The sequence below is a fragment of the Hemitrygon akajei genome, chromosome 1 (assembly GCF_048418815.1).
Source record: "Hemitrygon akajei chromosome 1, sHemAka1.3, whole genome shotgun sequence".
Classification (NCBI taxonomy): Eukaryota; Metazoa; Chordata; class Chondrichthyes; order Myliobatiformes; family Dasyatidae; genus Hemitrygon; species Hemitrygon akajei.
Window position 1 is genome coordinate 103,959,570 of NC_133124.1, and position 11,801 is coordinate 103,971,370.

Here is an 11,801-nt window from a genome sequence, read left to right on the forward strand (position 1 = left end):
ATGTTGAAATCCCCCATTACAACCGTAGTATTACCTTTGCGACGTGCTAATTTTAGCTCTTGATTCAACTTGCACCCTATATCCAGGCTACTATTTGGGGGCCTGTAGATAACTCCCATTAGGGTCTTTTTGCCCTTACAATTTCTGACTCTACTTCTGATTCTATGTCACCCCTCACAAGGGACTGAATTTCGTTCCTCACCAGCAGAGCCACCCCACCCCCTCTGCCCACCTGTCTGTCCTTTCGATAGGATGTATAGCCTTGAATATTCATTTCCCATCCCTGGTAGCCATGTCCCTGTTATTCCTACAACATCATACTTACCAACTTCCAACTGAGCTTCAAGCTCATCCACTTTATTTCTTATACTTCTTGAATTCATATATAATACTTTTAATCCATTACTCCTCTCGCTTCTCACATTGGTCCCTATTGCATTTGTCCATACTCTCTGATCCCTTCCTGAGCTTTCTGCCCCGTCAATTCTGATATCTTTATTATTTTTTCTTATTCTCTCTTTCCCTTTAATTCCATCCTCATATTTCCAGAATATATTATATTATGGAACAAGCTACCAAAGGAAATGACAAATAAAGGTACAATTATGACATTTAGCAGGCATGTGGAAGGTAAGATGGATAGAAAAGGTTTAGGGAGTCATGGGCCAAATGTATGCAAATAGGTCAAACTCAGTTAGACAACTTGGTTGGGATGAATGAGTTGGGCTGAAGGGCTTATTTCTGCATTGATCCTATTCTGAGAGCACAGTCAATGATACTCTACACCAAGCAGAAGCCTGCACTCCTTACCTGGAAGGAAAGAATGAAATATAATCACCTTTCTTTCTTTACAAAGAGGGTTCAGCTGACCTCCATTATCCAAGGGTAGTCCTAGTCTGCAGAAAAATACTACTCAACGTAAATTTGGCAAGAAGATGACAGATAGAACTTAATCTTAATAAGCATGAGTAGTTGCATCTTGGAGCAGGAAGATGGGGTTACACATTAAAGAATGAGGTATCAGTTAGTCTGCCCACAAGAGACTCCAATCCACAGCATTTCATTAATTCTCAAATTCTCTCTGAAGAGATGTAGCAAACCAGTCATTTGCTTCAGAAGCAGCTCCATCAGCACTTTTCCACTACAACACAAGGACGCAAAACAAATGTCAGCTTTGCAAGTGGCATTCACATATCACGGATTATTGCATTAATAACAATAAATATAGATCAACACCATTTTGGATATTTTTAATAAAGGATGGGAAATGAAAGCCCTTTCTGAGATCATTCAGTGTTGCATCAAAGCAGTTTGTAAATGTCATGGAAGAATGAGTTCAATCATTTATAGTGAATAAGTTAGCTGGAAAATCAGCCTATTAAGATGAAACTATTCTTAAGTTATCCAACTAAACCCATAGGGAGATCATAGATACTCAGACTACAACTGACTATATAGCAATAGTAGGTAGAATCCAAGTAAATATTAGGAACAAAGGGAGCTTGGTGTATCTTTGAAGAAGCTAGCAGCACAGGTAGGTTGGGTGATGAAAAGGGCATAGGGGATATTTGTGTTCATTAGTTGGGGCACAGAATGCATGGAGATCTTTGCAAAACAGTAATAAACATTTTTTTTTGCCACAGCTGGAATGTTGTGTGAATTTCTGTTCACCACACTTGTCAGAACCAGAAAGGATGCAAAGGAGTCACCAAGATATTGCCTGGGATGGAATGCTTCAGTTACAAGGAGAGACCAAATAGGCGGCAGTTGTCTTCCTTGGAGCAGAAGAGGCCGAGGAAGTATCCTAATGGAGGTATAAAAATTACCAGAGCCATAGACAAGGAATACTGTATAGTTAGAAACTTTTCCCCATAGCAAAGGTCTCTGCAACCAAAGGTCACTTTGTCAAGGAATAAGTGATTTTGAAGAGATCTGAGGGAGAACTTTCTTCATTCAGAGGCCCCACCTCCTCCACACTGAGAAAGTGGTGGAAGCAGATACTCTGAGAGCATTTAAGAAATACGTGAATGAGCACTTGAATCACTAAATCACAGTAGGCTACTGCCCAATTTCTGATAGCTGGGACTAGTAGAGACAGAGCTTAATGGTTGGCATGGACATGGTGGGCCAGTGGACCTGTTTCTATCAGCCTCCATTTTACATCTATAGTAGATGGTCCTAAGTGCCTAAAATGTTCATGAAACTAGGACATTGACAACCACTTGTAAAGAGCAGATGCTTTGTTTTTGAGCTTTGCCACGTGTTTCTGACTAAACCACGTGGCAGATTTCAGTAAAGACTTTCTCATAGAAATGTCACACACAATATTTTTCACTGAGGTTCAAAGACCAGATTTCTCTTTAAACATAGGGTGGGCAGGAGGCATAATGCCCAGTACAACCTCTTCCCAGAGCTTGTCCCTGGCTGTATAACTTCTGCTCATCCTCTCAGCCATATTTTTTCCCCAAGAGCTTCTGTACTTAAATAATTTGGAACAACTGATCTGTGTAGAACCCTTGAATTCAATGCAATGTCCTCCAACACCATTCCCTGTAGAATGCTAGAAATCAAAAGAAACTAACCATTAGTTAACCTGTAAGCAACGGATAATCTCTTAAAATATCTTGATCTCTGTTTATATGCACTGCTCTCTCTCTCTCTCTCTGTAGCCAGAGTACTATACTTTGCATTTTGTGTACTTTTTGAAACCTCCGTGTACTTACTGGATGCTTGGTGTGATCTGCGTGGAAGGCCCACAAAGAAAATTTTTCATTGTTTCTTAGTACACACAACAATAATAAATCAGTTCCATTTTCAACCAATTCCAATAAAATATCACTGGAGGGTGGTCCATCTTGCTACTGAATGCATACTCAGCTGCACAGTACCAATTGGAAGTAATAGTTGGGCCACTAAACTCCAAAATGGCAGCACTGGGATAAAAGTAAAATTGCAAATATTTGGCAGGTGGCAGATGAGCAAGGCTAAAATTCTCAATCACATGACATTGGATGTTGCTTCTTACCACCAAAGTGGAACACATGTTAGAAAGGAAATATTGTCCAAATAATTAGCAATGGGGCATAGAATTTTTTGTCACCCTTTATTTTCTAGTGTTCTCTGCTTATTAAAGGTATCAATCAAATTTCTGACTGGACTTGCTTCTGTTAGCTCTTGCCATCCTTGATCTCTCCTCTCATATCATGACCCAAGAACAATACATCTGGCCTTGCCAAAGTACGGTGATGGGGAATGCAGTTTGAATGAATTACCCATGATCTCCCTATAGTTTCAGGTCTCTCTCACCTAACAACCTAAAGCCTTCAGCCGTGAAAGAGAAATTTTGAAAAATATTCCTTTAACAGATTGCAACTTTTCTTATTTTTTACCAATTATGTCTGGATTGCTTTCAATTCCAATAAACACACAAGTATTCATGTTTCAGATCCTTGTCATTTTGACAAATATTTCGAGTTCAATTTTATGTTGTGAATGTCTTTCCATTCATTTATTCTATTGCCACTATTTGGAAGTTCATGCCAATATTTTGTTGTGTTTCAAGATTATCTGTAACAAAAATGGGGGTGTAAGTGATTTTGCATACTACAGGAATAAATTTGGATATAGATTCCAGTAAGCATGGCAAACCAATTATGTTCCAGTTACAGCACCACATTGCCTAACTTGCAGGGGAATGATCCTGGCTAACATTCTTCTTAGACAATACCACTTAAGTAATAGAGCAGTCATTTATTATGTGTGAATTTTGGGAATCTTGCTCTGTGAAGATGGCAGCTGCATATGTATGAAGCAAGTACTGCTCTTCCTTAGGAATTATTGTATGTGAAATACTTTGACTAGCTCTAAGGCTGTGGAGCATTAAGCGTGGACAGAGATTGTATAAACTGAGCTCTTTTCCCCTGGACTGAAGGGGGTTGAGGGATGACATAACATAAGTATATAAGGTTACATTATAAGGGGTATAGAAAAGGTAGATAGTCAAAGTCCTTTTCCCATGGTGATGGGGCATTTAAAACATGATGAAATAAATGACAGCTATATTATTGAAATGGTTTGATTCTGAGATACATCCTAAGATGCACTGAGACGCATCATTAGTGATGTAACCTGGGGTCATCAGGTGTTTCGGGTCTTACACCATCAGGCACTCTTGGCCAGGCGACCCAGCCAGGGCTGATCCAGCCCCGGCTTGTGTCCCAGCAGCATTGGTCCATGGGTCACACCTCTTGATTCATAGACATCTGAAGACTCACTCAGCAACCTCTGTGACAGCCCAGATAGCTCTTTTCTTTGCAGCCCCTATAATGCCAAGGAGAATGTAGGTTCTGCATAGCAAGCAGCAAGAAAAACCTCCACACACCTCCTTAATGGGCTTGCATCACGTCCTCCACCCTCGTCTCTGATACCGCTCTTGGTGTTTGAATTTCTCATGCTCAAATTCCTCCTCGATCCAGTCTTCCTAATGAACTGTCAGTTCTACCGTGACCACTTGCTTCAAGATTTCTGACAGAATGACCATGTTAGGCCTCAGTAATGATGATGCACTGAAGCCAGAGGACTCTAATTGCTTGCTAAGATCAATTTTCAGTTGCCAATCAGACACCATGGCAAGCAAGCCTGCTGGTGAGCTAGGCTCAGGCTGTGGTTAGTCCCCAGCTTTGACAAAGACTATGGGCTTTCTGGGTTGGCGGAGGTGCTTACTGTTGTTAATGGCCAGGGAGATTCTTTCTGCCACTGGCTTCATCATCTGGTTTTGGTGCCAATGGCAGCGGCCTTCTCCCAAGGCTTTTAGTCAGCTGATGAGGATGTGATCCAGGACAGAGAGGACACGATGGTGCCTCACTTTTGCCCCAAGTGAAAAAAAGGTGCACTACTAGGATCATGAATTTAATGTGCTGGGGTTCTGCCTGCCAGATGTCGAACCAGGAGATGTTCCACTTCAGCACACCCTCCACCTTCCAAGTCCCTGCTGCCCCATTCCTACCATCCTGGTGGTACAACTATAGGTTTAAGGTGAAAGGAAGAATTTTAAAAGTCATCTGAGCATTAAGTTTTGTTTACACAGAGAATGACTGATATCTGGACTCACTGTTGGTAGAATCAGATACCATTACTATATTTTAGGCTTATTTAGAGAGATTTTAATTAGACAAGGCATAGAAGAATATAGTCGAAATGCAGACAAATGGGATGAGTGTAAATGAACAAAAAGGCTGGCATGGACAAGGTGAGCCAAAGGGCTTGTTTCAGTGGCAATGTTTCCATGCCTCTTTGACAAAGTCCTTCCAGCTGATAAAATCATTTATTTTCCAGTGTGACTCCACCTTTGCTCATTCCAGGGGATCAATGCTGCTGTTTTCCTGCAATCTACCTCTCGTATTTGAGGATATGATAAGTGACAGATTCAATCTGTGGATTGCCTGAGTGTTGGAAAATATTGTACAAGACAGCAAGTCAGCTGAGCGACAAACAAGTTCTGGCTTCAAATGTCTACTTTTAGTCACTTGGGAATATGTTATTCATCATTTTGGACATGAACACTTGTTAGGACGTGCCATCATGAATTTGCTGAGTAAGTGAAAATTGACTATGATGTTGTCCCATACAACACCACACCAAATAGCCAGCCGATGGAGTAGTGGCATCAGCACTGGACTTCGAGGTGAGTGGTCCAGAGTTCGAATCTTTACACACTTTCCATCTGTACTGGCTTGAGCACCAAGCTAGCAACTAGGCCTCATAAAAAGCAGACAACTGCTAAGGGAATGGCAAGGCTGCCACCTGATGCACCTCAAGGCGTGAAAAGCCACAGCAACCACCAGATGATAAAACCAAATGAAAACCCTCACCATTTAAAATGAATTCTGAAGCTAATGCAAGTCCAGAATTGGCCCAGGATCAGAGACCGATGATGTCTACAAGTTCCTTGATGATACAGATTGCTAATGCAAAAAAACACAGACCATCCTTTAATGAAGGCAATAATTCTGAATTAAATGACAGAATCTGGTAGAATATTAAAGTTTGATACACTAGTTCTTAACAGTGCATTTACAATTATATGCACTACATTGCTTCCCTTTTATAAAAAGAAACCCAATTTGAAATTCAGTCAATCATTCAGTCTTTTTGTTCACTGAACTCATCACTACAAACTGCACTTGACATCTCTGAAATATTCATTCCCAACACCATTAATTCCAGTGATTCACTTCACATGCAGGCCATAAACATATCTAGTCCCATATCTTGCTTTGCAATTATAATCTTTTTGTAACTGTGAATACAGAACATATTTTAACTGTCATCTTCTTGGTAATACAATGTATGAAACAAATTGTTCACAACACAAAAACTTAACAGAACATTATAAAAGATATCACCAGATAATTGTAATTACAATTGTAATTACAATTGTAATTACAATTATTGGGAATTGGAATTGATTTATGATTGTCACATGTACCATGATACAATGAAACGTTTGTCTTGAATACTACTCATACGGTACATGAGGTAACACAATGGAAAACAATAACAATTTAGAAACAGCTACAGTCCTACAGAGAAAGTGCAGTGAAGGTAAACAATAAGGTGTGATATCATAACAAGGTACTAGGGAAACATTCAATAGTCTTTCACAGCAGGGTTGAACTTTCATTGCGATTGGTAGTACATGCTTTCAGGCTTTTGTCGCTTCATAAATTCAATGTTCGAAGTTCAAAGTAAAATTTATTATCAGAGAACATACATGTCACCACATACAACTACAATTTTCTTTCTGTGGGCATACTTAGGAATCAATAGAACAGGAACTATAAACAGTATCAAAGGACATCAAACAGTGCAAATGCAAATACAAATAAATAGCAATAAATAATGAGCATGAAATAATAAGATAGAGTACTTAAAGTGAGACCATTGGTTGCAGGAAAACTGGAAGTAGAATCAGTGTAGTTATCTGCTTTTGTTCAAGAGCCTAATAGTTGAGGGAACATAAGAACATAAGAAATAGGAGCAGGAGTAGGCCATCCGGCCCATTGAGCCTGCTCCACCATTCAATAAGATCATAGCTGATCTGTCTGTAAACTCAGTTTCATCTACCTGCCTTTTCCCCATATCCCTTAATTCCCTTAATATGTTAAACTCTATCTAACTGTTTCTTAAATATAGTTAGTGAGGAAGCCTCACATGCTTCCCTGGGCAGAGAATTCCACAGATTCTCTGGGAAAAACAGGTTCTCCTCATCTCTGTCCTAAATCTTCTCCCTGATTCTTGAGGCAATGTTCCCTAGTTCAAGTCTCACCCATCAATGAAAACAACTTTCCTACTTCTATCTTATCTATCCCTTTCAAAGTTTTGTATATTTCTATAAGAAACAATGTTTCTCATTCTTCTGAACTCCAGAGAGTACAGTCTCAGGTAACTCAATCTCTCCTCATAGGTTAACCCCTTCGTCCCTGGAATCAACCTGGTGAACCTCCTCTGCACTGCTTTCAAAGCCAGTACATCCTTCCTCAAGTATGGAGACCAGAACTGCACACAGTTCTCCAGGTGCGGCCTCACCAGTACCCTGTATAGTTGCAGCATGACCTCCCTGCTCTTGAATTCAATCCCTCTAGCAATGAAGGCCAACATTCTGTTTGCCTTCTTAATAACCTGTTGTACCCTCAAGCCAACTTTTTGCAATTCATGAAGAAGCACTCCAAAGTCCTTCTGCACAACAGCATGCTGCAGTTTTTCACCATTTAAAAATAATCTGCTCTTCTATTATTCCTTCCAAAGTGGATGATCTCGCATTTACCAATGTTGTATTCCATCTGCCAGACCTTGGCCCACTCACTTAACCTATCTATATCCCTCTGCAGACTCTCCACATCCTCTGTACAATTAGTTTTTCCACTCAGTTTAGTATCATCAGCAAATTTTGCTATGTTACACTCAGTCCCCTCTTTCATATCATCAATGTAAATGGTAAACAGCTGTGGCCCAGCACCGACCCCTGCAGCACCCCACTCACCACTGACTGCCAACCGGAGAAACACCCATTTATACCAGCTCTCTGCCTTCTATTGGTTAATCAATTCATTATCCATGCCAATACACTTCATCCAACTCCATGCACTCGTATCTTGTCTCTTGTACGGCACCTTATTGAGCGCCTTCTGGAAATTCAAGTATATGACATCCACCTGTTCCCCTCTATCCATGGCACTCACTATGTCCTCAAAGAACTCCAGTAAGTTTGTCAAACAGGACCTGCCCTTTCTGAATCCATGCTGCGTCTGTCTAATGGAACCACTCCTTTCTAAATGTTTCGCTATTTCTTCCTTAATGACAGCTTCAAACATTTTCCCGACTACAGATGTTAAGCTAACTGGCCTATAGTTGCCTGTCCTTTGCCTACATCCCTTTTTAAAAAGTGGCGTGACATTTGCTGTCTTCCAATTCGCCGGGACCTGCCCAGAGTCTAGAGAGTTTGATAAATGATTACCAACACATCTTCTATAACCTCTGCTAATTTCTTCAGCACCCTGGGATGCATCCCATCAGGACCAGGGGACTTATCTACCTTCAGGCCCTCTAGTTTGCTAATCACTGTCTCTAAAGAGACAGTGATTTTATTGAGGTCCTCATCTCCCATTTTGTCCATAACATCCTTCTTTGGCATATTAGACGTGTCCTCCATCATGAAGACCAACACAAAATAATCATTCAATGCCTCAGCCATTTCCTTATCACCCAATATCAATTTACACTTCTCATCTTCCAAGAGACCTACGCTGACTTTAGCCACCCTCTTCCACTTTATATATTTATTAAAACTTCTGCTATGTTTTTATATTTTGTGCTAATTTACTTTCATACTCTATCTTCCCTTTCCTTATTTCTTGTTTAGTTGTTCTCTGTTGCTTTTTAAAGTTTTCCCAATCCTCCAGTCTCCCACTACCTTTGCGAATTTGTACACGAGCTTTTAATTTGATACTATCTTTTATTTCCTCAGTTACACAAGGCTGGCTCTCCCCATGCTAACGGAGGGGTAGTAACTGTTCTTGAAACTGGTGATGTGAGTCCTTTGGCACCTGCACCTTCTACCTGATGGCAGCAGCGAGAAAAGAGCATGGTGTGGTTGGTGAGGATCTTTGGCGATGAATGCAGCTTTTCTACAGCAACATTTCATGCAGATGTGTTCAATGGTTGGTGGGATTTTACCCATGATGTACTCCATTCAGGCCGGATGCTTTCCTTGGATTCATCTCCTGAAGGCAGTCTGACGGTCATCTTCAGATACCAAAAGATCATTGGGAGATGTGGGGGTGTATGATGGTTTCTCCCTGTTCTGGTGGTCAAAGTGAACATAGGAGGCATTGAGCTCATCTGGAAGCAAAGCTCTGCTGCCCCCTATGTCACATGATTTAGCTTTGTGGGAGGTTATGGCATGCAAACTCTGCCAAAGCTGTCAAGCATCCCTTGTTAATTCCAGTCTAGTCTGGAACTTTTACTTCACCTGTAAGATAGCGTTCTAGAGGTCATACCTGCATTTCTATTCAATCTTCTATCCAATGAAAGGAGAAGAGAGAATGTCCAGGGTGGGTGGGGTCTTTGATTATGCCACAGTACCAAACTGTTGCAATGAGCAGCTGGAAGCGGACCCAAGTGCAGGGCACAGACACGGAGCTAACATTAACAGAAGTGTGTTTATAATAGTTGCCAGGAAGGCTGGGGAGCGAGGATTAGATGCTAACAGGGACATGAACATTGGACAACAAACCAGAGGAGCCTGGACCTGGACTTACTTGGCCACTGAGCGACAAAACCAAACAATGATAGACAATTCATATCGTGGCTCGGAGCACCGGCAAATGGCCTACAATACTCAACCAGACAGGAGACGACAAAAACCAACAATGACAGTCCATTTGTATCTTCACTCTGGGTAGCACATTCAGTGGCAAACAGCCGGCAAAACTCAGCTAGATGGCAGGGTCTCAACTCAACCCAGGAATGGCAAACAGCAGGCTCTTGACTTGACTCATTCTTGGCAGCCAGGAACGAGCATAGCTGCACTGCTGAGGTGACAGACCAGCAGCGAGTGGACATAAGCCAGAGTTTTTATGCTGCCAGTTCGAATGAGGATTAGCTGCCCTAATCTAGGAGCCCAGTGGAACATGGGGAAAAGGAAATTAACTGAAATGAGGAGTCAACGGACCAGACCGTGACACTAAAAATCACTAGAATAGTCCGAAAGTTCTTAGCAATTGAGAAGTGAGTCTGCTTGGCTATGTCCATACCTCAGGTTTTACCAGCTTGAGCTTAGAAAAAATAAAAATACAATAATAAAAATAACAACTTTATTTATAGAGCACTTTTAATGGAGATAATGTGCTTTAAAATGGAATAAAATCACTACTAATGCCTCCACAACCTCTTCATCTATGCCTGTGGTGTAGTTGATCTAATCCAGGTGTCTACCAGCATTCAGACCTTTCAACCTCCCAGAGCACCTTCTCCTTAGTAATAGATACTACCCCACAGTCAACAATCAGTTCCCGTCCAGTAAAATCTGGCCCTTTAGTCAAAGGATATGCAACTTTACAGCAAGAACAGACAACATTTGGCTCAGTGCATTTCTCTTTCACACATTTCCCTTTTTCAAATATCTATCAATTTCTCCTTAACATGCAAATAAAAGTTCTGCCCACTCCCCTGCTAGGATAATTTCACATCATAACAACCATCAGTGATAACAAATCTGTCATTACCTTGCTGTACAGCAAAGTCATAATCTACTTTAAGAATCCCTATATGAAATGACCTGTGCAATCTAGAGCATATTTGATATGTTTCTGAACTGTAATCCTGAAATGGCAAATTTTCCACATGAGAGCAGTTTAAGAACTTGAACATGTTTTTTTTAAATCTGGAAATAAGAGCCTCATTCTAGTAAAAGTGACAAAGGAGCAGAGCATTGCTTTAAAATCTTCACTGGTTTACTGTCTCTTTACTTGTACTGGCAACTCTCCACACTCTGGCCCATATAACACTCTATTCCACTACTAGTATAATTAATGCTTAACTGCCTGCTCAAATGTCTCAGTATGTTTATTTGTGTCATAAAGTGTAAGAATATAAGAGATGGAAGCAGCAGTAAGACATACAACACCTTGAGCTTGCTCCACCGCTCAATAAAACTGTAGCTGATTTAATCATTGTTGTCAATTGTGCTTTCCTGCCTGATCACATAAGTTTTGATTCCCCTGAAGTCTTTTTATAACAACCCTAAATATATTAAATTACTCAGCGTCTCTAAGCTCTTTACTGCAGCTGCTTACAGAGGAAAATGATTGAGAAAGATCCATCAAGAGACCATCCTTTATGGAGGGCAGTAAATTCTTTAACTGACAGTAGCGGTGAATTTGACAATGCATCAGCAACATACCACGTGGTTAACTCGGTTCTAAATATATTATGTACCATACGCTTCCTCTTTAAAAGGAAAGTAAACATACAAGTCATCAGCTATTTACATACACTAATTTACATAATCTATCAAATTCTTACATTGTGCAGACAGTTAATAATTCAATCAGTTACTAAGTCTATCAGCCTACTAGTCTAATTAATCTCTGACATCTCATCCTGAAATGTCAGTTTTATATGCCCTCGATACAGGTGATCACCTCCTTTGTTATCGCTTATTTTTACACATATGATATCTTGTTTTGTTACCAATTTTCCATTTGCCCTTTAGAATTCATTTTCTTTTTCATAATGGCATT